General features: G+C 45.5%; 1 protein-coding gene across 1 annotated transcript in view; it reads right to left on the bottom strand.

Annotated features, from left to right (window-relative positions):
- Nucleotides 1-25855, bottom strand: part of SH2B2 (SH2B adaptor protein 2) — a 102737-nt gene extending 76882 nt beyond the window's left edge. The window contains exon 1 of the mRNA XM_066599651.1: nucleotides 25771-25855. The gene's annotated coding sequence lies outside the window, so the exon portion shown is untranslated. The remainder of the gene's footprint in view (nucleotides 1-25770) is intronic.
- Between the last annotated feature and the right edge of the window lie 524 nt (nucleotides 25856-26379).

Raw genomic sequence — 26379 nt, 5'->3', positions numbered from 1 at the left:
ACTTTCATCAGCACTCACTTAAGTTTCTGTGGTTCTTTTGGAAGTTTCGGGCGTCTTCACACACACTATATTCAGCATTTATTTCCCTTGTAAAGAATGCCATGAATTTCATGCGGTTTCCATTGCGTTATTTACCTGTTTTTTTAGTGGCCTTTTGGTTTTCTTTGGGCTCATTAACATCAGCATTAGTGAATTCTGTTGTCTTGCTCTGTTCGAGGAAGCAGAAAAACGTCCGCCCCCCCCCCCCCCCTCCGTCCAGCTGAATGGCCCCTGCCATTGACTATAATGGGGGTCCGCTGGATTTCTGGACAGCAGTCTGGCACTTTGCCAAAATATCCAGCGCTACTGCAGCTGCAGCACTATCTTGTCCTGTTTTCTAGCAGAAATCAGCTGATGTGAACGGATCCTTATACTCGCAACATGCAATTTTTTTGGAAGGTGGACCTTAGGGCACTGGGGATGCGCTATAACTGCTGCCTCTGCACCCCTATACCTATACCCCGCACAATCCTTAACTGGTCACTAACTTGTCAAACAACTTGTACTTATGTGATAACTAGAGATGAGCGAGCGTACTCGGTTCGGGTGTTTTTGCACTCGAGCACCGCTTTTTCCGAGTAACTGACTACTCGGACGAAAAGATTCGGGGGGCGGGGGAAAAGAGCTCCCCACCTATTCCCCACTGCTACTCCCCGCTCCACCACGCCGCCCTCCACCCCCCGGCGCTCCCCAAATCTTTTCGTCCGAGTAGTCAGTTATTCGGAAAAAGCAGTGCTCGAGTGCAAAAACACCCGAACCGAGTACGCTCACTCATCTCTAGTGATAACCTATAAAAGACAACTAGAAAAAGTGCAACTCACTTTATTCACCCAAAATGACGTTTTTTTGTGCGGTAAAATCCCTTCAAAGTGCTGACCGCTAGATGGTCTCCTTTCCTTGAGGTCTGCTCCTTTTGCCGTGTGATGTCAGTCTCTACTAAAAGAATTAATTAAATGGAAAACGGGAAGTGAAGGGGGGGGGGGGATGACTCATGCTGACCATAGAAGTCTATGAAGAGGAGAGGGGGAGGAGGAGAAGGAACTCACCTAGATATGCTGCTAGAACTAATGATGATTGATATACTGTCACACAGCTACTGAACTCTGATCTGCACTACTTTGTACATTTTGATATTGTGCGCCATATTGATGTTATTTATGTGTGTGTGTGTGTGTGTCAGGGAGTGTAAAGGGGTTTTCCCATCACTTAAAAATGCTTCACAATACTCCATACTTCCTGGCTGCTTCTACCTAGGACGTATGACTGCTGCAGCCAATCACTGGTCACAGCAGTGAACTTCTATAGCCAGTGATTGGCTGTGGTAGTCACATGTCCTGGTCAGAAGCATCCAGGAAGTATAGAGTAGCTGTGAAGCTTTTCTAAGTGGTGGGAAAACCCCTTTAAGGATCAGAATCTGCTGTTTACTCCATGTGAAGCCCAGAACAACAGGTCCTCCCCCCAGTCAGAGAGAACTGAAAATAGAGCTACAGCCTGCAGAGGGAAAAATGATGACAGATGCATGATAAAAGTCTATGGGAGGACGCAGACAGTGTTCTAAAACGGGTCACAAATTCAGACCTTGCATGGACTTCACCGGATGACAGCGCAGGAACGGGAGATAAAAAAATGCATCCCCGCCTCTTGTCACTTCTCTAAACAGCACCATAAATTAGTTTATGGTGCTATTCCTGGGTGAGAAGTTCCCTTGCTAGCCTCATAGAGAGTGCGGGGTGACCAGCACTTTAAGTATTGTGGTATACATACTGGAAATGTAGGACTAAACTGGCAAATGGGCGTTACCATTCACCTTTTCAATGAAGTTTGTCTAAAACTACCAGGAAATATGATTAGATAATATCAGAGTGTGTAGGGGTACGACACATTAACAAAGGGATGGTTACAAGTACAGGACAAGAAGTTATATTATACGGTACACTGTTTCTTTATTAGCAACGGAGGACATTTGTTATATCCGCCCATCGCTCTACAAGAAACTACAGTTATTCTGGCTGACATAAACATTTCTATGCAAATTTTCCCATGGAAAAATGAGAAGTTGTTATAAGATACCAGTTTCTATTTTCATACAGTTTGCATTCCCATCAAGGCTGATGTGACAAGACAATAGTAGTAAGACAGACTTGTATGTGAATGTGAGATCCACAATGATATCACTAGATGAAGAATTCTTACCAATCAGCCTTGGACAATTGCAGAATAATATTACAATAGAATTCCAATCATGGGCATTTCCATATATGACATCATCCCTAGAAATGTTCACATCCCGAACATGATGTCACCTAAAGACTTGACCATACTACCTTCCCATTATTACGTCACTATGAAGGAATCCACAATTCACCAACATGATGTCACTTCTGGACACATTCATACTAATTCATATAACAGTTATCATTATTACATATAAACAGGATTTTAAAGGGAACCAATCACATCCCCACAGACCATAAGTTATGATGCTGTTAGGGGAAGTGACAAGGGGCTGGTTGATGTATTTTTGTCACTCACCTGTTCCCACAATGTCCCCCCTCTGACGCCGACATGACAGGAAGCTGAGTGATGTATTTTTTTCACTTGCCCGTTCCCACGTTCCAGCAATGTCCCTCCTCTGACAACGACGTGACATGAAGCCGGGTGATGTATTTTTTTTTTAATCACCCGCAACCGCGATCCAGTGGTGTCCCCCTCTGAAGTCAACTTTAGGGGGGGGGGGGGGGGGCACCGCTGGATCATGGAATGGGGGAATGGGTGAGTGGAAAAAAAAAATACAAGATCACCCAGCTTCAAGTCACGTCAATGTCAGGGGGGGTGGGAGGAGGGGGGGGGGGGGACACTGCTGGAATGTAGGAACGGGTGACTGAAAAAAAATACATCACCCAGCTCCTCCTCACGTTGACTTCAGAGAGCAACACCACTTGATTGTGGGAATGGGTCAGTAAACAAAATACATCACCCATCTCCCTGTAACGTCCCCTTTGTTCTTCAGAAATTGTAGCATTTTTAAAGTGAACCTGTCATGTCCCCACTAAGTTATGGGGCTGTTAGGGTACGTGATAAGGAGCTGGGTGATATATTATTTTATACTCAACACCCCCCCCCCCCCTCCCCATGATCCAGTGATATTCCACTTCTGAAGTCGGCACGCGACAAGAAAATCCGATTCTTTTCAGAGTCCTGTGCAAGCAACATCCCATAGACTTATATAGGAGATCGTACACAAGGGACTCTGAAAAGTTGGGGATTTTTGTTCCCTTTAAAAATGCTACATTTTCTAAACAACAATACGGTTATCCCTTAAAAAGGGGTTGCCCTACCATAACTTATCACCAAACTGAAAGACAGCTGATAAGTGTCTGATCGGTGGGAGTTCACCTGCTGGAACGCACGCAGACCTTTAGATGGGGGTTCCTGAGCCTCCCCATATGGATGCAGCAGCAGTCATGCACTGCCACTCCATTCATCTCTATGGAAGTGCTGGAGACAGCAGAGTACAGCAGTCCATTGGGATGAAGAGAGGATGAAGTGAGGCCGAAGAGTCAGCATATAAGTAAATTGTCACGGCCACTTTGCAGTGTAACTCGCTTTCAAGAATAAGAGTTGACTGCACTCTATGTGAAACATGGAAGCGTGGGGACTTTAAATATAACCAATTTCCTCACCATGGAGCAGAAAATACATCACAAATCTGACATGTTACATGTACCCATCTAATAACGCTGGAAGATGTTAATTAGCAATTACAGTGATAATTTAGAAGCACACATTAGTCAATAGCGGATTGAGTTCAGTGACTCGTGTGCTGCACATGATCAGTGTTCATCGCTTACAAGACCTTTGCTGAACTGTGAAATTACAGCGGCACGACTGACTGGACTACCGGCCTCCTACCTTCAATAGGTTTCCAGCTGGAAGGAAAGCTATTGCCGATTCTTGGCACGTCTCACAATTAATCCCCAGCTAGGTAACGCTATGCAAATGTGCATTACGACTAGAAACGTTCTGGTCATAATGCCCATTTGCACGTAATTTAACCCGTTCCAACCCAATTTGTATCCTGGTTTTCCTAGGGGGTTACTCTTTTTCTGCTATTATACAATGGCGCTATATGCTGGCTAAAGCCAGTACTGCATGAGGTGACACGTTGGATAGGCTCCAACAGCAGAGAGGCTGGCAATATACAGTAAGAGAACCCCGACGGATGTCTTCCAACATCGGAGCTGTACAGCCTTAAACCATAATGTCTTTAGACGTCAGACAGTAGATTGGAAAGGGTTAAGTTTAAAGGAAATGTCTCCCATGATCAGATTTGGATTGCGGAATCCGCGATTGTCCCCCGCATGGACGATCCGTGGTATTCCACATCCATTAACAAAAATAGAGCATTGGCATGTCCGCTCCCAGGAGCCGACAGAGATTCCGATTTCTGCTTGCGGAAATCTAATGGCAGTGTGCTCAATTCTTGTGCGGATTCCACACGGACAGCATCCATTATAGTCAATGGAAGCTGTCTGACCCGTGGCCCATCTGCAACTGACATTGTGGATAGGTCGCAAGCACCCACATCATCACCAAGCAACAGCGTGGGGGGAAAAAAAAAATCTGTACTGCGGATATCCGTCCGGGCCACCCGCAATACAGATTTGAACATTTCGGCGCGGACGCTGGCTGCAATCGGAGCCGGTTTCTGCATGCGGAATCCGACCAATCCTGAGACTATCCTTAGGCTGGTTTCACATCTGCATCGGAACCTCCGGCTGGATCTTCCTTTGTAGATCCAGCTCAAAATTCCTAGAAGAAGCGCAGCACTTCTTCCGTCCAAAACGGAACAGATCCCTTTATAGAGACGGAGCCATTTGACCGCAGGGAGTCCATTTTCCTGCTCCCCAAACGGAAAAGGTAAGCGGAACAAAGCGGGCAGGTGTGAAACCATCCCCATGACCCTGCGTACAGCACTGACCCGTATTGTGGATGACCGTGGAGGCTCGCAGGCGGTCATGCAGAGTACAGGGGGTTTTTTTGGTCTTTGTTTATATTTCCCACGCTGTGGCGCAGCAATGATGTGGGTACCCGCAGCCCATACACAATATTAATTGCGTATTGGCTGCGAGTCGCATGCCTCCATTTAGCTCACAAAAATAGAACACATTTATTTCAATAGGAACGCTCACATGGGCTTATTTTTAATCAGACAAGCAGTCCAAGCAAAAAAAGAAAAATCTCAGTCTAATTTTGGCACAATTTTCGTATGAAAATCTCCCATTCAAGTTAATGGGTACAGTAAAAAAAAAAAAAAAAGGATTGCACTTGCATCACACGTCTGCAATCCATTTCTAGAGCATAAGACCATGGAGACCATAGGAAAAAAATTTTATGCATTTTTTAATTTTTTTTTGTTTTTTTAAGCACATGAAAAATGGATGCAAAATGGTTGAAAAATTAGGGTAGGAAAAAAACTCATGTATATACAGCCTGAGTGCGTACATAAGGATACATTTAAAGGGTGTACGTTTGTCAAGTTGGCTATACGACTGGCTTCACTCATATGTGCCTATGAGGGGGGAACGGAAAGAAATAGGAATCTTCTTCTTGTGGGACGGGTGTTAATACCCTGCTTCTCCGAAAAGAAGACATACCCTGAAAATAAGCCCCACTCTGATTTTAGGAGAGGCTTGAAATATAAACCCTACCCCAAAAATAACCTTCAGTTGCATTACATAAAAAATAATAATAATAATAAAATGATTACGCAGCAGGTTCGGCCCAGGTAACTCCCACTGCTCTCCGAAGCTCCAACGCGCTTCTTGCAGTCCTTGGCCGCCTACAGCAGATCACTTCCTGGTTACGGGATTCATAAATCCCACCTGCAGGAATCGATGGCTCAGATTGGTTCTCAATGGCTTTGATTGGTTCATCAAGCAGTGCATTGATTGGCTGAGCAGCGATCGAAGAACCAATCACAGTCATTGCTTCATGGAGGTGTGATTTATAATTCCCATAATCAGGAGGTCCTCTTGAATGAGCGCCCGAGGACTGTGAGAACCACACCGGGCCTCCGGAGAGCAGCGGGAGGGACCTGGACTGAGCCTGCTACGCAAGTATAATAAGACCTCCCCCAAAAATAAGACCTTTTGTCTCTTTTGGGGCAAACATTAATATAAGATAGGGTCTTATTTTCAGGGAAACACGGTATTAGAGAATAAGGGAATGTCTGTGGAGCCCTTCTGAGCTGGTATGCTGGACAACGTTGTTGGGGAAGTTTGCGTTCCGCTTCAGTTAATTTTTTTTTCAACAAATAGTTTAGTTTTTCGGCTATTTTGTGATGACCGGTTGACACAAACAAGGCAAGAACAATGTTCAGTGTTAGAGGGATGGTGCACTCAGAACTTTTGTAACACAGAGTCAAACAGTCAACTAAAGTTATTTGAAAGTTTTGAGAAGGTTACATCATGACGTACAGAGAAAACCTCCCTATTTGAGGCAAACCGGTAACTGGTTCCTTTGTCATGACAACACACCGGACCTCACAGTGCTGAATGTTAAAGGAGATGTCCCGCGCCGAAACGGGTTTTTTTTTTTTTAAACCCCCCCCCCGTTCGGCGCGAGACAACCCCGATGCAGGGGTTAAAAAAACCACCCGCACAGCGCTTACCTGAATCCCGGCGGTCCGGTGACTTCAATACTTACCGCTGAAGATGGCCGCCGGGATCCTCTATCTTCGTGGACCGCAGCTCTTCTGTGCGGTCCACTGCCGATTCCAGCCTCCTGATTGGCTGGAATCGGCACGTGACGGGGCGGAGCTACACGGAGCTACACGGAGCCCCATAGAGAACAGCAGAAGACCCGGACTGCGCAAGCGCGGCTAATTTGGCCATCGGAGGCCAAAAATTAGTCGGCACCATGGAGACGAGGACGCTAGCAACGGAGCAGGTAAGTAAAAAACTTTTTATAACTTCTGTATGGCTCATAATTAATGCACAATGTATATTACAAATTGCATTATTATGGCCATACAGAAGTGTATAACCCCACTTGCTGCCTCGGGACATCTCCTTTAAGCAATTTTTGACAAAAAATTGGCATGACACCAATTTCGCTCCATGCAACTTTTTTTTAAAATTTCCTCGACTTAAAAGAAACCTCAAAGGAAACCGTATTGCTGATGTTGAGGAGGGGAAACAAAAAATGGTAAAAGTACTAAAAGACATCAACAACTACGAGTTTCAAGAATGTTTTGAGCAATTAAAAAAAACATTTGGACAAATGGAGAGAACTATGAAGGAGGATGAAGTTTCAAAATGTACAAATAAATAGATTATCTTTAACCCTTTCCAATCTAATTTTGCAATCAGGGTTACCTAAAAGGCTCTCTCGTTTTGCTGGTATTCAAAAAGTTTGCGCGCTAGAGAGGCTCCGACAAAGGAATGGCTGGCAATAGACGGTAAGAATGCCCTGTCGGACATATTCTGACTTTGGAGCTGTACAAGCTTCAATCAGAACGTAGGAAGACATCAGACAGTGGATTGGAAAGGGTTAATAAATGAATTGCTGTAACTTTTGGGTGCCCCTCGTACATACACTGAAGATATATGGTTTTTCTTTATTATCAACATCTTAGCGAAAACCATATACACCATGACCAAACCATTACCATTACCAGCCCGTGTGAATATATTCAATCAACTCACGTCTCCACTTATAATTGAGCAGCAAGCTGAAAATTATAAATGCCAACACAGGTGTTGTTATATTATTTTTTCTAAATCCTCAGGAACTTTCTCTATTTACAGACTTTTTGAAGAATTTAGACATATGGAAAAGTGCAATTATATAACCTGATTTAAAGCTACAGTATACAAAAGGTTCCACTAGACCTACTCCACAGACTTATGGAATATTTTCACAAATTATTAATGACCAGAGAGTGGGTGGCTTAAGTGCACCTACATTTTCTTGGAGCTTTACAGAAATCAATAACAGCCCCCCCAAAAAATCAATTAGCTTTTATTCACTTTTCCATGTAACTCCCTGCTGCAACCTGTTGAGTACCCAACAACTAATGATGATGATCAGGCCCCTTTACAAGTTTTGAAACAGACCAATCATTTATTTCCCTTAAGAGTTAAATGGGGATGTGTCATCAGAAAATGTAAATCAGTCTGAATCCGATGTAATACGATGTCCTAAAAGGAAGGATATAAACACAACATACCAACGTAGAGAACACAAAGATATTTAGAATGAAACCAAGAGGTGGGGAAATGGGAAATCTGATCCTAACCTAGTAATTTCAGACCCTACCTAAAAGCAGAGCGCTTACCCTGATAAGGACGACCCCACATCAGGAACATGTGGCAACCCTGAATCACCCTAGTTGGAAACAGGGATAATGCATGCCACAATAATGAACAATATCTGTGATATAGATGTTAAACATGCAATGAACCAGATGAAATACTAATGCAGAAGTAGCAATAAGCCAGGAGAAACATGCTACAATACCCCTCATACCCAGAAGCACCAATGCAAAATCTATAACAGGGCTCCCAACTATAATGCTTTATTCATAGTACTGGGCTCCCTATATGAAGAGGAGAGGCCTTATGGGCCCCCTAAGGCTCCTGAGCCCGGGTGCAACCGCATCCCCTATAGTTATGCTAGTGCTCATATTCTTAATACCAAACAGACTTATCTGGATAGGACAGAAGACGCCGACTAGACCAGAAACAATTTCAGACTAGAAGTATAACCAGTGTTCTCCATGAGAAGGAACCGGAATAAATGTGTACATACACGTACTGATTGGCTGACTGGGACTCACACCTGTCAGCAGACCAGGATTCACACCTGTCAGCTGACCAACCCATCTACACACCTACAAAGAAGTGCTCATCAGCGTCAAATGCCAAAACAATACTGACCATGCACCGTCATGTGAATCACATGACGCTGCGATGTCACACCGGTCCTGATCCGACATGGCTGGCGAGCCATGACATAGAGGCTCATGGTCAACCTTCATTTCGTCTGAGATGCTATTTATGCATATAAAGGAAAGTAAAGACGATATATGTTCGCCGCATTCCCGTGACATATAGAACACTAAAATGACCAGGTGAGAGCTACAGCGAGAGCACAGATCCCATGTAGGCTGCCAAGGTAAAAAAGTAGGGAAATGGAATCCGACCCTGCGCATCCAAACTAAAAGTTACCAACTTACTAAATCCATTAAAACATGTTGCAGATTGCAATAAGCAAAGGTCCACAGCATGCTTATGCCTTACAAATTATGTTCTAACTCATTCAGCCACTAAGAACTAATCAGTCTGAAACATGTAATCATTTGTTGGACCTTAATTACTATAATCTACAACACGTCTTAATGGAATTTGTGATACGGTAAATTTTAGCTTGGGTGTGCTGGATCCGATCACATACACACATACAGTATACATTATATATTGCTTTAATGTCATTTCAAAAAATTCTACTTCTGATCTTAAAGCCCGGTATAAATTACAGGAAGTGTTTGGATGTTATTCTTGCTGCTGGACGTAGTTACTTTTTCACATGACTGATGTGGGTTCTTTAAAAGCAGATGTCTCGTTGTTAGCATATAAAGAAAGTTGTAAGTATTACTACTGTTGGCTAATGTTAATTTATGGTTTTCTTTACAGTTGTACTTTTAGCAATGTATACAGCAGATGTCAGAGGCAGAGTATCGGGCAGCGGCCTGCATTCCTTCCCCGTTAAAATAAGCATGCATATTTGACTAAACGTACATGTTTATGGGAAGGTCGAAGAAAAGCTCCCGGGCCTCATTACAAGTAATGTGGCTACTATCACACGCCATTTATAAAAGTTGCAACCAATGGCAGACGGACCTTTTGGCCCAATGGAAAAGCAGGGCCGGATTGTGACTGCTACGTATGTATCCCCTAAAGGTAAACCCATGGGGGGCAGAGCTCACGCCAATAGGAGGTATCTTATGTGTTTAGCCAGCCTTTAAAAGAAAGTTACTCTTCAAAAGGGAACCTATCTAAAGAAGACTGCGGTACTCTGAAATCAGCCTCATCAGAGACTCGTGCTGCTGCTCTGTTGTTCCCCCCCCAACCTTAAACTGCATCAAATACTGCTGTTGGGGTCTTTTTCAAAAACACGGGGGTTTATTTGAAAACGTGTCTTACATCCTTATGTCACATTTATCACCTGTTTTTAGAGACTTTCAGTTTTTCAGATGTGGCCTAAACTGCCCAAAAAATTGCAGCAAATTGCCGTGAATTGCATCAAAACTTTGGTGTAAACTAAAGGCCCATTTACACGGAAAGACAATCTTTCAAACGATTGAAAGATTGACAGTTTTTGCGATCATTTTGCATATTGTTAATAGGCACTAATTAGCACTTTAGTAGCTTCATTTGCATGTAAAAGGGCCTCCAGGAGCTGTCTGCTGAGCACAGTATGTGGTCTGAGCTCCGTACACAGCTCCATTGTAATGTTCGACTCCCATGCAGAACACACCATGCGGTCTCCGGCTGAATGATGGGTTTTAAGCTCACCTCAAAATCATCGTTCAGGCGAAGACTACAATGGGAGTCTCTCTTTCTCTCAAAAAATTCCCAATGACACGGTGGGGAGAGGCCAAGACAGGCACGTCACAGCGGGGAGGAGCCAAAAACTGGGGCAGGGCCAAACACGGCTTCGAGTACCATCGAGTACGCTAATACTCGAACGAGCATCAAGCTCGGCAGAGTATGTTCGCTCAACTCTATTGCCTGTAAATGGGCCTTAAGCCCACTAATAGTTGGTAGACAGTCTTAAAAACTAATAGTTTTATCATTCAGTGGTAAGTCTAAAGTTTGCACTGTCTAACTTTTAGACAGTATTAGTAAATAAGCCCCACTGTATGTGAAACAATGTCAGTATTATGGTGCATATATGATGATGTGAAATCCATCTGGAACACTTATTCCACCTGTGAAACCCAGATATGAAACCAACCTACAGACATAGAAAGCAGTGGAATGAGTACTATAAAGACTACTTCTGTAACGTTCGCGGGTGAAAATCAGAGACCAGTTGTAACAGCTGTGGTTAGTGTAACAGCCATCAGTGACTGACAGATGTCTGTGTATGGCTGCACATATAGGGGTAGCCGGCAATCACTGATAGCTCCGCCCATTGGACTGTTCAGCTCAGAATGAACAAAACTTTAAATGAATAAAATACTGAATCTTTCCCCATAAAACTATATACGAATCTGCTCAGCTCCTCCTGCTCTATAACATGATTCCTAGAGTTTGGACAGCGTGTTTGAGTCGCCAGATTCCCTTTAACCAATGTCGGTACACAGAAAATAGTGCCGGTTGTCCAGGAGGGTGGAAGCAGTATGAGCTAGACCAGTGATGGGCAACCTTTTGAGCTCGGTGTGTCAAAATTCGCCAAAAAACCGAGCATAACTCGGGTGGTGAGTCACTTCGAGAAAAAAAAAACATAAATTCATGATATTTATAGTTTAAATAACAAAAATGTGTAATTGTAATATATAACTGTATTTAATAAACCTAAAACACCCATAGCACAGGCCCTCGCCTCTGGCTGCCTCCCCCTCACTTATCTCAGTAATGATGAGCCCCCAGCAGTGAAAGTGCCCCCCACAGCGGCCTCCAGCAGTGACAGTGCCCCCCAGCAGTCACAGCGCCCCTCAGCAGTGACAGTGCCGTGCACAGCATCCTCCAGCAGTGACACTGCCCCCCCCCCCCACAGCGGCCCCCAGCAGTGACAGTGACCCCCAGCAGTGACAGTGACCCCCCGCAGCAGCCACCAGCAGTGACAGTGGCCCCCCACAGCGGCCCCCAGCAGTGACAGTGGCCCTGACAGCGCCCCCCAGCAGTGACAGTGCCCCGGAGACCCATATACTTATCCCCTCCACCTCGTGGAAGCTCCGCTCCTCCTTTGCCCTCCGCTAGCAGCAATGATCTCCGGCGCACACTGTGACGTCAGTGTGCTGCCGGATGCCTCCTCCCCCGGATGCTATAGTGGAACCAAGTGGTAGGAGATGTCAGGGGGGGGGGGGGGGGGGGGGGGGGAGGATCCCGGTTGCACACTGACATCACGGTGTGTGCCGGGATCAGGGCTGCTAGTAGCGCTGCTTAGTAAATGCCAGCAGGGAAGCAGCAGCCCCTGCCGGTATTCACTACTAACGAGGTAAATGGTCGAGTATCGCTACACGTGTCAGTGCTGACACGCGTGTCATAGGTTCGCCATCACGGAGATAGACCAAAGGGCCCAAAGGTTCTTTTGCCCGATCATCAGGCATTACAATGTGCCCACCATCAGCAAATACTTGTTCATCGGCTGATCGTGTCTTTCATATATGTAGGGAAATATAGAGCCGACGAATTATACCTGTATGGGGACAAATACTAACAATCCTCTGCCGTGTGATTGGCAGGTATGAGCACCGAACAACATGCTTTGCCAATTGGCGCACATTTACAGCAGCCGGACAAATCACTTAATGCCAAAGAATCTTTAGGCAAAGCACAATAACCTCACAAGGAGGACGTAGTCGGACCAGACGTTCATGATAAGTTCAAGGACAGACCTAACCAGGGACACAAAACAAGAAACTCAAGAGACAAGGACCTAGACAATGGATTTTTTCAAAGGAACTGTCAGTATAGACCTCCTGTCTGGAATACCAGGTTCAAACCCAATACCTTTCCTTCCCTGTGCCTTCAATCTAGTCTTTAGTTGAAGACTGCAACAACCTGAAATGAATGGTCGTTAAGGAAACTACCCTATTTAAGAGACCGAACCAGTCTATGCCTCAAGATCCTTTTACACAGGCAGATAATCTTCCCACGCTAGTGACCACTGACTGACAATGAGCATGTTGGTGAGCATTCATTCCCTCCATGTACAAGACTGTCTGCTCTATGGGGATGACCAATGCTTAATAAGATCATTCGTCCTCCCATATGGCTGTCATTGGTCGACTGCGCAGGGAGATGTGCAGCCAATCAGAAAGCATTTTTATGCTCACCTAAATGACACAATCAGCCAATGAATACGGGCAACAAACCTGCCAAGCGTGCCCATAATTGAAGAAGCTATCGTGTTTCCCCGAAAATAAGACACTGTTTCATATTAATTTTTGCCCCAAAAAGGGCACACTGTCTTATTTTTGAGGTTGTGGGGGCCTTATACTCACCTGGTCTGCGGCATCCCAATGCCTCCCGATTAGTCTTCGGCGGCGCTGCGGTAAACTGCGTCCTCCTCGTCTCACAGCTGAGCTTCTGCTGGCGACGGGGCTTTGAATACCCCGTCTCCAGCAAAGCAAGCGCTGGGATTGGCTAATCGAGCGCCAGCAGCCAATCACAGCCAGCACTCGATGAGCCAATTACAGCCATTCAGTGATGTCACCTGCCGCGGACCAGGGGAGTATTGCTTTTCTTCAGCTAGGTCCTATTTTGGGGGGAGGCCTTATATTTGAAGCCTTCCCTGAAAATCCGATAGGTCCTACCCCTATAGTAAGACCTATTTTGGGGGAAACATGGTAGCTTTCTCTCCAACCTCAATGGAAATAAATATAGGTGGCAGTCTGTGACAAACTTTATGAAGCTGGGAAGATTTTGATACAACATAAAGAGTAACGGCAGGGATTCTTTTGCACCCCGGGTACTTACCTCTTTTATTCCATAGATAACCCTTGGCTTCTATAATGTAATTTCCCATGTTTTTTATGTAACATATGTGTAATAATACTTGTATAAGATAAACTAAGCAGAGACTACGCTCATGTCTGTAACCTGCACTCTGCTGTTGACCCCGAGAGACTGTAGATTCAAATTCACAAAGCATATGTGCTCAACGCTAATTATACGACATTCGATAAAACAGCCCGCTTTACTGACAGGCGAAAGGACGGATGTTTGGAACACAACTCCATTTTCTAAATACATTCAATTACTTAAACCATTATATCAATTCCCCTATGTAATGTAAAATAATTCACGATTCTCATACACGCTGCAACAACAATCCCTAACATAAGCAGCTATAAAAAGTTAAAATAAGTAATTCTCCCGATTTCAATTAGCGTCTGTTCACATTCTATACAATTACAGGCAGAGAACACAATAACGTTGGACTCTAACCTTGGACTTGTTCTTCAGCTACTACTTTTGTCTTTTCCTTTCGGTACTACATAGCCCTCCTGGGGTTCTGTCCTACACTCCCATATTCCACCTACGGACATTGAAGGAATCCGGTTAGGTTTTTTTTCCGTGGGGTTGCCCTTATTGGGGCGGATGCTCCACTTTCCCAAATTGTCCAGTTAGGGCAGATCCAGAGAAAGGCCCCAGTCTCCTCTACCCTAAACATGTCTCTGGTACTCTTTTACAGTCTAGTCCCTTGTTATCGCCTGTAATTTACATGACATTCACCTGTTCAGTTTCATCCCCAAGACTGAATGGACGTGACAGCACCACTGCAAAAATCATACGATTTGCTATTCAAGGCTCTAAGAAACAGTATATGACACCCGACACTATTGGTTACCCCAGAGCTTTCAAACAAATAGATAGAGTTTAATAGTTGCATTGTATATTATGTTTTTAAGGCTTTATTAAAGTTTTCCTGTCATTCTAGCCTTCATGTAGGGAACAAGTCAAGGCCAAAAATTTTGAGACCGACACAAATTTTGGTCTCAGAGTTTATTGCTTCGAGATTGTTATTAAGAGTGAGCTGATGAATATTAAATTGCAAAGTCATTCCTTGGCATGCAGGTTCATTTAAATCACAAAAAAACCCATTCCCACTGAATTTAAGACCTGCCACAAATAGACCTGCTAACATAATTTCAGTGATCTTCTCATTGGCTCAAGAGAAAGTGTTATCGAGGACAAGGAAGCTGATATAATTCAATCAGCATGACAGAGTGATAAGTACAGACTGGGTGCTTTAAAAAGGGGGATGGTGCATGAAGTGATTGTCTTCTTCTATGAACCATGGTTACCCCCAAGAAAACACATGTGGGCATCATTGGGGCTTTACAGACAAGCACATTGCTACTTATAACATTGCCGCTAAATCAAACATTTACCAGATCATCAAGAACTTCAAGGAGAGAGATTCAATTGCTGTGAAGAAGGCTTCAGGATACCCAAGAAAATCCAAGAAGTGCCAAGACTGTCTCCTAAAGAGGATTCAGGAACAGGATCAGTTCAACACAAGTGCAGATCTTGTTCAGGAATGACAGCAGGTAGGTAGGTATCAGTGCATCCACACGCACATTGCAGCGAAGGCTTGTAGAGCCCGGCCTGGGGCCAAAAAGGACAGGAAAGACACTTTTCTCCAAGAAAAACATACTGACATTCTGCAGGAAGTACAAGCATTGGACTGCAGAGGATTGGGGTAAAGATTAGAGATGAGTGAGCGTACTCGGAAAAGCACTACTCGCTCGAGTAATTTGCTTTATCCGAGTATCGCTGTGCTCGGGTCTGAAGATTCGGGTGCCGCTGCGGCTGACAGGTGAGTCGCAGCGGGGAGCAGGGGAGAGCGGGCGGGAGAGAGGGAGAGAAAGATCTCCCCTCCGTTCCTCCCCGCTCTCCCCTGCAGCTCCCCGCTCCGTGCCGGCACCCGAATCTTCAGACCCGAGCACAGCGCTACTCGGATAAAGCAAATTACTCGAGCGAGTAGTGCTTTTCCGAGTACGCTCGCTCATCTCTAGTAAAGATGTGTTCTCTGATGAAGCCCCTTCAGAATGTTTTGGACATCTAGAAGAATGATTGTCTAGAGAAGAAAAGTTGAGCACTGCCATGAGTCCTGTGCCATGCCGACAGTAAAGCATCCCGAGACCATTCATGGTTTAGATGAATGCTATGTAAACATCCTCCAAGAGCAACTTCTTCAACCATTCAGAAGCAATTCGGCATATGGCATAAATAAAATCGTATACCACGTGGAATACATTTTTGTGCAATCCCTCCTTTTTGATTAGTGTAGTCGACACTATTTCAGCACACGTCAGGTTATCCCAGCAAATACACCAATAGTGCATCGCAAACGCAGTGTGAACATGGCCTAAGACATTTCCATCATTGCCTAAATGTATACATTTGCAGCACAAGAATTTAGGAGACGATATGGCTATATCAAATAATGCATTATAATGTTTTGTACTGTATAATCAAAAACTGAAGGAGCTGATAAAACAGACAGAACATTATCTTACAGTGGTAAAGAATATTTTTTGGCTTTGATTAAACAGAATAGCGGATAATGAATCCCCTAATCTCATAGTCTATGGTTAAAGGGGTTGTCTCACTTTGAAAGCAAGTGGGGTTATACACTTCTGTATGGCCATATTAATGCACTTTGTAATATACATTGTGCATTAAATCTGAGCCATACAGAAGTTATTCACTTACCTGCTCCGTTGCTGGCGTCCCCGTCTCCAAGGCTCCGTCTAATTTCGGGGTCTTCTTGCTTTTTTAGACGCGCTTGCGCAGAAGGTTCTTCTCCTTCTCTTCGGTCCGGGCACGAGCGGCGTTCTGGCTCCGCCCCCTTCTATGCGTCATCGCGTAGCTCCGCCCCATCACGCATGCCGATTCCAGCCAATCAGGAGGCTGGAATCGGCAATGGAACGCACAGAGCCCATGGTGCACCATGGGAGAAGACCCGCGGTGCACCATGGGAGAAAACCGCAGTGCATTCCTGGGAAAGGACCGGCGGCCATCTTGGGAGAAGAATTATAAGTTCATCTTTCATCACATTGGTGAGTAGCAAGCGGTTTAAAAACCGCTTTAAAATGCTATTTTATGCCAGGGGGGTAACAGGGGGAATGGGCTAATGTAAAATTTTGATGTTTGCCGCGAGACAACCCCTTTAATTATATACATGCCACCAATAATTAAAAAAAAAAAAACACTCTAAAGCAGTGTTCCCCAAGCAGTGGGTCTTTGGTCCCCTATATGCTGCTGTCCAGCTGTTGGCAGCTCTAGAGACTGTCATGCACTAGTAGTACCAGGGACCAGAGATATCATTGCTAGAATTTGGTTCTAGGGTCAAACCCATAACACTGCAAGTTATCAATAGTATAAAGCCATATATTTACTAGTATCCTTCTCTTCTACTATACAGTGTGGCTCAACATTAAACTATATATTTACTAGTATCCTTCTCTTCTACTATACAGTGTGGCTCAACACCATCTGCAATTACTGAAAGTGGTTAAGGCCCTGCAAAAAGTTAGTATATACCTATTACACACTGAACGATTACTGCATTAGGAACACCTACTTAATGACAGGTTGGTCCACCTTTTTGGACGATCACAACTTTCAGACTTCTGGAACAGATTCCACAGGAAGGTGAACATTCTCCAGGTATTATTGTATTTTGTCACCACCGGAAGCTAGGGGTTTGACCTGGCTTGGATGCAGGAAATCACCTGCCACACCCCTAGCTCACGATTGGTTCTATCAGTAAGGTCCTAGCAGGAGCGTGTGTATTTATTTTTGCCTGCCCTTGAGGGTTAGGCCTCATGTCCACGGGGAAAATCAGATCCGCTGCAGATTCTACATGTAGAATCTGCAGCGGGTCCCTCCTGCCCCGCGGACATGAGCGCTGAAAATGCAAATAAATGAGAATAAACTTACCTCCGATCCGCTCCGTTTCTTCTCTTCGCGGCGGCGTCATCTTCTCTCGTCGCGGCCGGATCTTCATTCTTCGGCTCGGCGGATGTGCACGATGACGTCGGTGACGTGCCCCGCGCATGCGCCGGGCCGAAGCAAAATGATCCGGCCGCGGCTGAGAGAAGATGGCGCCGCGGTGAAGAGAAGAACCGGAGCGGGTGAGTAAAATATGATTTTTGTGTCCCGCGGATCCGGACGGCTTCCATAGGCTTCAATAGAAACCCGCGGGAGCCGTCCCCGCGGGAGACCCGCATGAAAATGGAGCATGATCCAGATTTTTTCATGCTCCATTTTTTTTAAAATCACTTTTATTGACGATCCGCGGGTATTTATCTACCCGCGGGTGGTCAATGCATCCCTATGGGGTGCGGATCCGCGCGCGGGAGAAGAGTTAAAATCCGCTGCGGATTTTAATTCTTCTTTTTCCCGTGGACATGAGCCCTTAGGGTTTTGTTTTCCTGTTAGGCTTACATTATTAGCTGTAAATGCTTCCATGTTACAGGTGTTACATGGAAGCATTTACAGCATATAATCTAAGCCTAACAGGAAAACGAATCCCTAACCCTAACCCTCCGGGGCAGGCAAAAATCAAACAGTGTCCTCACCCATTCTGCGGCTGTCAGTCCTGTGCGCCCTGCTTCTTTCTGTGGCCGGACTTCCAGTGCTGCTGGCAAAGTGCTCTGCTGATCAGACTCAGCCCCACCGCCCCTCAGCAGCACCGACATGTGCTGAGCGACGGGTCTCAGCTTCCTCCACCGTGGGGCAGGTCATGGCAATGGAGGTGGGAGAAGACAGGTGGGGACAATCACAGTGGGGCAGCTAAAGGTGAGCGCAGGTGTGACACTACAGCTGCCAGAGAAAGTGCCACTAGGAAGACTGACAGCGGCCCTAGTAAGGGGATAAAGGGGAGCGCAGGTGTGGCACTACAGTCGCCAGGGACCGTGCCGCCAGGGAGAGTGACAGCAGCCCCGGGCAAGGGGACATGGTAAGGGGAGATGGGAGGCCACAGTGACAGCAGCGCTGCTGGGAGGCCGCCGGCGCCAGTCACAGCGGGGGCAGGAGCAGACGCGGTACACTCACATCAGCAGATCACAGTGCTGAGTGCCAGGACCGCTGAGCCCGAGGAAGGGAAGGCAGCCACTCACCAACAGGGGTCGTAACCGCCCTGTCAAGCACCCTCTATCTTGTCTCCACCACAGCTTCCGGTGGTGACAAGATACAATAATACCCATTCTCCATACTCAACTCGCCCCATCAGTTGGTACACATTTTGTGGATAAGTGGGAGTAGATCTCATAGCCCTTTCCAGCATATCCCAAGCATGTTGAATGGGGTTACAGTCTAGTGAGTTTGGGGGCTAAAGCCATGTGGAGAATTCATTGTCATGTTCCTCCAACCACTCCCCAGTGATCCGAGCTTGATGACGCAAAGCATTATCCTGTTGAAAGATGGCATTGTGGTCAAGGAAGACTTTCTAAATATATGGGTGTGGGTAGTGAGCTAGCAGGTTCCTGTAACCTTCACCATTCAAGAATTGTGGTATGATGAGTAATGGTCCTAGACCATGCCAGGAAAACTCTCCACAGACCATGACACCATCCCCACCACCAGTCTGTTGAGCCCCAACAGTACACCCGTGGGATAGAGCTTCATGCTGTTCATGCTAGATGTGGACCCAGCCATCCATATGGTTCAGTAGGAAATGGGACTCGTCATTCTAGACGACCTTCTGCCATGTGTCCAAACTCCATTGACACCTATCGTGCGGCAATTACGTGGGGTAATCAGAGGCACCCTTATCAGTCTTTGGCAACAGAACCCCAGTCAACTCAAGGTATGCCATATGGTCATTGTGAAAATTTGTCTAACTTTCCAGCTGCTATACTGCTGGGTCAGTTGGTTTACTGTGGCAAATCGTTGCTGAGATACCAGACATGCCACCCAACGCTCACCTCTAGGATCAAACACACGTGGCCTGCTGCTACAGGATCTTCTGTTGGAGGTCTGTTCACAATTCAAGCAATCCTGGTACACTTGATACTATGGTTCAGGAACAGCCAACAAGTTTGACTGTTTAGGACAAACAACCGGCCTGTAGTCAAAGTCACTCAAATCACCAAGTTTACCCACAACTTCAAAATGTTGCCTTTTGCTGCACAGTGGAAAAGTCAGCGCATTATTTGAGCGCAGATCATGATACGCATAATTTACGTTGCATTACTAACCATAAGATGTCTCGCACCTGCTGTTCCTACTGGAATGATCGTTCAATGTATAAGATCTTGTAAAGAGCCAAGATGGCTAATTTGCCCAATATGCGTAGACACCACCAACTTTTGAACCAATTCACACTCAATGACATATTTTTGGGATTCTAAGGCCGGTGTCCCACGGTCACAAGTGCATTTATGTGTGAATTTGCGCCATGTATTTGCGCAATGGGTGTTGCATATTTGCACGCACATGTGCGTGTTTTACTGTAGTTTTAGCATATGCAAATCATGCGCATTTGTGCACGCAACCATGCTCTTATTTATTAAAATGGGCAATTCGTATAATTAGTTCAATATGTGCTTTTTCCCTGCAAAAGTGCGCAAAAAAAAATAGAGCATGCTGCACAAAATACGCTTATGTGAACAAACTCATTGAAATCAATGGGTTCTATTCACTGCATATCGCACACGCAAAATTTGCATGCATAATACGCTGCGCAAATACGTTCGTGTGAATCCGGCCTCACTCCTATTATTGCAGCCCAAATAGTAAATGCCATTACTTCAATGGCAACTGAATTAAACTGGGGGTCTCCCTTCCCTCAGATATTCTTATAGTTGATAGTTGAAGGGGTTTCCAAGAGTAAGATATTGATAACCTATCCCCATCATAGGTCATCAATATCAGATAGTTGGGGGTCCACTGCTCAAGACACCTCCCAAATACATGTTTAGTGTTGGAGAAATATAGGTGTGATGTTGAAGGCACTTGATTAGCTGGGTGGCCATCAGTGAGAGCCGTAACACAGCCATGTTGGTTGTCAAGTTGTCTTAGAACGATGTATGACTAAAGATTAATTTTTCATCAACTTTATCAGAAGAAGATTACTCAAAAGACTTATTACTACCGGTACTTACTGTTTTTTCTAAGAGGTTCCACAGTCAAGATAAGTTTCACCCTCTTGACATTTCTAAGACACAAGCTCCAAAACGGGCAAGTACAGACCTTGTACAGCAGCACACGTAGTACGTACCTATGCATCCCTATAGCGTGACTCTTCAATGGGATTACCTACATAATGTGGAGAATGCAGAAAAATACTTGTAGAGTATGGGCCACAAAACTTATGGTGATCATACACCAGATCTGATGTGAAGACAAAAAAACAAAAATACAGGCAAAAGGGAACACTATGGTGCAGTGTTTTAAAGAGCGGAAGCTTAAAGGTGTTGCCGGCCAGGTGGCACGGGTTAGTCCAGAAGGCTACACAGCACCAATGAACAATGAGTAGCTGAAATAGAAAAAAACTAGAGCTGTGGCACAAGCTGGTAGACCAAAGTGAACAAACCACTGGTAAATGGTTTATCTGAATGACCGGCAAATAACATGTTTTGAGGTTAAGTGCCTCTTCCTCAGACAGCTGGGTAGTAAATTCCGGTATTATTGTATCTTGTCACCACTGCAAGCTAGGGGTTTGAGACGGCTTGCATGGAGGAACGCTCCTGTCACACCCCTAGCTCCCGATTGGGTGACTTCTGTGAGGTCCTAGCAGCAGCGTCTGTATACATTGTTGCCTGGGCTGGACAGTTACAGGGGTACCATGGAAGCATTTACAGTTAATAATCTAAGGCTAACATGAGAACGCACCCTAACCCTTCATCCAAGGCAACAATGTATACAGAGGCTGCAGCAAGGAGTTTCCCCGGAGCAGCCGTCCCCCTTGCATGTTCCCCTGGGCAACCGATAGCTGGCACCCCCGCGCTGCAGCAATCCCCCTACACTGAGGTAGTGCCTCAGCTGCCTCAGTGCTTTAGTGTCTCCACTGCGCTTGGGGGATTATGGATGGCTGTGCGTCTCCTGCTGCTGCTGGCTCTGCATCTCCTGCCGTCGCTGGCGCTCCGACTGTTACCGCTGTCTGTGGATGTTGTTCCGCTGCTGCTCAGAGGTTTGCCGATGTCCTCCCCTGCCAACGCTGCCTCTGGATCCTGTGCATGTCCTGCTGCCGCCGGCTCTCCCACTGCTGCCACTGTGAGAGAACCTTAGTACCCTGTCAGGACCTGCACGACTGCCAGCTCTGCAGCCAATCAGCTACAGGGGGCCATCACCGGCCTGTAATTCTTGTCTCCACCATTACTTCCTGGTGGTGACAAGATACAATAATAGTATAAATTCCAAGGATTGATCAAGGTGTTCATAAAACGGAGTATTCACACATAAATCCACAACTCCATATGGGACTATAGTACCATTGGTGCCCAGTAGTTAGGGTTTTATTTGCCGTTAGTATAATATAACTACATGAGCTTAGGCTTATAATGGGTCAATGGCTGGCCAACAATACTACTGTTATGTCATACTCTGGTGAACACCTTGATTAACCTTTGGAATTTACTACCCAGCTGTCTGAGAAAGAGGCACTTAGCCTCAAAACATGTTACATGCTGGTCATCCAAATAGAGCTTTTACTACCATTTACCAGCGGTTTGTTCACTTTGGTCTACCGTTTTGTTTCTGCATTCTCCACATTATGTAGGTAATCCCATTGAAGAGGCATAATACTCCAGTACATTGAACATTATCCAATAAAGCTCTCATTACCATTTACCAAAATTTTTTTTCACTTTGGTCTACCAGGTCGTATTAGAGCCTTATAAAACAGGTCTGCACATGAAGCCTTAGGCCGAATGCACACGGCTGGGTCGGATTCCGCATACGGGATCCCACAGTGGAATCTGGCCCGATGCCTAGCTGGTGACCCCTGCTTACCTGTCCGCAGTGTTCATCTGTAATGCGGATGTGGCAGCCATAGCGCCAGCATACATGGACAGTACAGATGACACCACGCCGTCGCTAAGAAATCACAGCTGCGGACGGTCCGCGGATCGGACGGCTTCCATTAACTTCAATGGAAGCCGTCCGTGCAGAATACACGCCGAAATAGTGCATGCTGCGATTTTCCTCTGCGAGCGGAGAATCACAATTGATTTCCGCTGGTGTGCAAGGAAAGGCGATTTTCTATAGCACGCTATGCGCTATGGGCTGTATTTGCTGCAGAATCCGGAGGCGCAATGCAAATCCGCCCGTGTGCATTGGGCCTTCTACAAAGCGTACATGATCTTTCACGTCTTGCTTGGTAGGTGCAGATTCTCCAAATGTATCTTCATAGGGCTTCTAAAATGTAACAAAATTGGGAGCTTTGATGACAGATGGCTGAACAGACATACAAAAGCTATTTTGTATCACTCTCTGTGCTTCCATTGCTACCTGGAAATGACCTAGAATTTGGAAGTAAGTCAGACATGCATTCTAATAAGCAATTCCCGGCATCCTTCGCAGAACACACATAGACCACAGAGCTGGTACCATGTTCTCTATTTCCGCAGTCAATACCGGAGGAGTGATAAGCTTTTTATGATGTACAGTACAGCAGCTGTGTGCAACACATCCAGCCATGAGCCCCATCTGCTGCACCATGATGTGAGTGGAGGCTGCTTGGACTTTTCCTACCAGTCATTATCCTAAATACATTAAACCTTTAAATGACCACTCAGCTCGGCCGACGCCGTTACGAGGAAACACTGAAGCCATTAATTCAATTGAAACAGGGATGTTTTCAAACTGAACTCCATGTGAATGAAGCCTCGGTGCTGCCAGCGACCTCTTGTATTTGCAATACACCCCGTTCTCCTCTGTCCATTACATCCGTGTGCGGTGGAGAATAAGATTAGGTTTCACAAGGATGAAGAAACAAAGCAGCCTCTTATCCGTTATAGCCTATAGCGCTGTTTATTTAGGTAAATGGGCAATAAATGTCCAGATGGCCCCCACTATGCCTATAGGACAGCAATCATAGCCCTCTATGGTAGGAGCTTGGTGAATGGGCCCTGTCATAGGTGTTAATGTCGGATTTAATGGACCACTTAGAACGCAGCCGCTATGTCTACAGTGACAGAAAGAACTAGAAGTACAGGTGTATCCATGTGTTGCACACTAATGAATGCTGTATATAGACCGGGACGAAAAAAAAAAAATCAGTCCTTGCAGTATCATATGGCATAGTTATAAACAAGTAGTGGTATTTTTCGGTGCACCAACCGTGGGGTGTGGTGAGAGGTGGCATGCAATGCCACTTACAATCACGATTTAGGTTAAATCTTCCATTGTGAAAGTAACTGTTTTGAAGAGTTCTTCAATTTCTCTTGAGCAATTTCGAGGAACAGGATGGAGAACGAAAGCAACACTTTTAACCACTTGGTAACCGCCAATACGCCTTTTTACTGACCCCACTAATGGGCTTTAAACCAGCACATACATCTTTTTAAGGTGGTGGCTTGACTGACAGCCAGGCTCCTGCTCCAACTGCCAGGAGTGGAGAAACCTCAGATCGTGGCAATTTAACCCCGTACACACCACAGTCAATAGCAGCCTCAGCATGCAAGCAGATGACAGGGGGAGGGTCTACTCTTGTCACCCATCTGAAACCCGCAATGTAATTGCAAGGTAGCAATGGGTTCCCATAGCAGCCGGAGACTTGACAAAGGCGTCCTTGTCTGTCCTGTATCTCAGCCTATTAGACCCCGCCTCCAGCAGACTCTAATAGGCTGAGATCACAGGCATAGTAGAATGCACTACATAAGTAATGCAGTGTAATATCCTAACAGTCGACCGATCACATCTTCAAATCCCCAGGAGGGATTATAAAGTTGTGTCCAAAAAGTTCAACAAAGCTTAATTAAAGAAAAAAAATCATGTATTTAAAAAAAAAAACAAAAAAAAACCCACCTTTTTTTAAAATGGATACAATACCAAGAACATGTTTTTTTTTTTAGTCAACACATAATAGGTATTACCGCGTTCGTAACGCCCCAAACAATGAAAATATTTTGCTATTTATTGCGCATGTTGAACGCTGTAAAAATAATTCAGAAAAGTAATGGCAAATTTGCCTTCTTTCGCCTTCCAAAAAAAACTGTGGTTCTGTTTCCGGAAAAATAGAAAAATGTTCTGGATCTTAGAATGCAGATGCAGCTTCATTTCATTTGTTTTGTTTTTTGTTGCTTTTTTTTTTAAATAAACGTGTTTATTGTGCAAAAGCAGTAAAAAAATTAAGTAAAATCTTGCAGTAGGCATGCTGATCCGGATAATGTGATTTTTACTGAGCGGTGAATGCCATAAAAACTAAACCCAAAAAACAAATCGCGGGATTTCTAGCTTAAAAAAAAATTAAATAAAATAAAAAACTTCCACAACACGTTATATGTACCCCAAAGTGATGCCATTCAGGAATACAAACTCGTCCCAAGCTTCTTGCAAGGCGACTACCGTCTGAAAAAATTTGGGGGGATCCTTAAGGCACCAAACTGGCCCGTCACTAAGGGGTTAACCGGTCCGACTCGGTCCGAGCGCTAATTTCGCGAATTCTAGCTACGTGCTCGGCTCTAGACAAGTTGAGTATTCCGGTCTCCCGGAATGAAGAAGTAATGAATAATGTGGTACCTAGAGACCAGCCCCACCGAGCTGTTTACACATCCAGCTCCATGAATGGGAGTCTGTCACACACATGCAGGTCTCCATGATCTTGTGCAGTAGTAGCTGCCATGTCCTCCCCTTGGAAGGGCACAACATCTGCCTTGGCTCCCAGCCTCCATCAGGAAGGGGGGCAGAGAAGGGTCAGAGGGGGGCATCACAGCAAGGTTAGGATGGATGCAGGATGCAAGCAGATGAGCCCCGCTATGGTGCACTTGTGCCCGGCTCCCTCCCTTGTGCCCAGCCATGCCCAGTGCGTGCCACTTACCCTGTGATGGGGAGCATTGCTGGGGCACGGCGCGCGGAGGGATTCACATCCCGGGCTTTGTAGTCCGCGTGCTCCACGGTCCTGTCACACTGGCGACAAATAACACGATCACACAAATCCCTTTCTTGTTTTCCACTCCCCCGGAGCTGTAGGCGGCGCCCTGCTCGCTGCTCGGCTCTTAAGGGGCCAGTGCTGAGATTTCTCCTCCAGCCTCAGCCTGGTTTATAACATGAGGGGCTTCATGAGGGGTGGGGGTGACTCTGAGGTGATATGTGCAGATATGGCCCCCTCCCCTCAGCAGCACACACAGCCTCTGCCATGTTGCAGCTGTCTAGTCAGCCTTTTATTTCATTTCCATCCATTACAGGCAATGTGTGAAATGAGCCTGCCACGAAAGGCGCGCCAAAGTATGAACTATTTCACGCATTTCCTAAGCGCGCTGTACAAAAGGCCACGTCCGCATGGGGCGGATGTCCGTAGCCGAATTCATGAGGAGATGGAATCCGCACCAAATATTCGCCGCTGTAATTCACGTGCGGCATTTTAAAATTTGCACCGCATGTCTGTTACCGCGCGGGTTTTGCGTGGGATTTTTTCCACAGAGTGGAT

Source organism: Eleutherodactylus coqui, chromosome 4 (assembly GCF_035609145.1).
Source record: "Eleutherodactylus coqui strain aEleCoq1 chromosome 4, aEleCoq1.hap1, whole genome shotgun sequence".
Taxonomy (NCBI): Eukaryota; Metazoa; Chordata; class Amphibia; order Anura; family Eleutherodactylidae; genus Eleutherodactylus; species Eleutherodactylus coqui.
The sequence above is the reverse complement of the archived record's forward strand: the minus strand, read 5'-3'. Positions and strand labels throughout refer to the sequence as shown.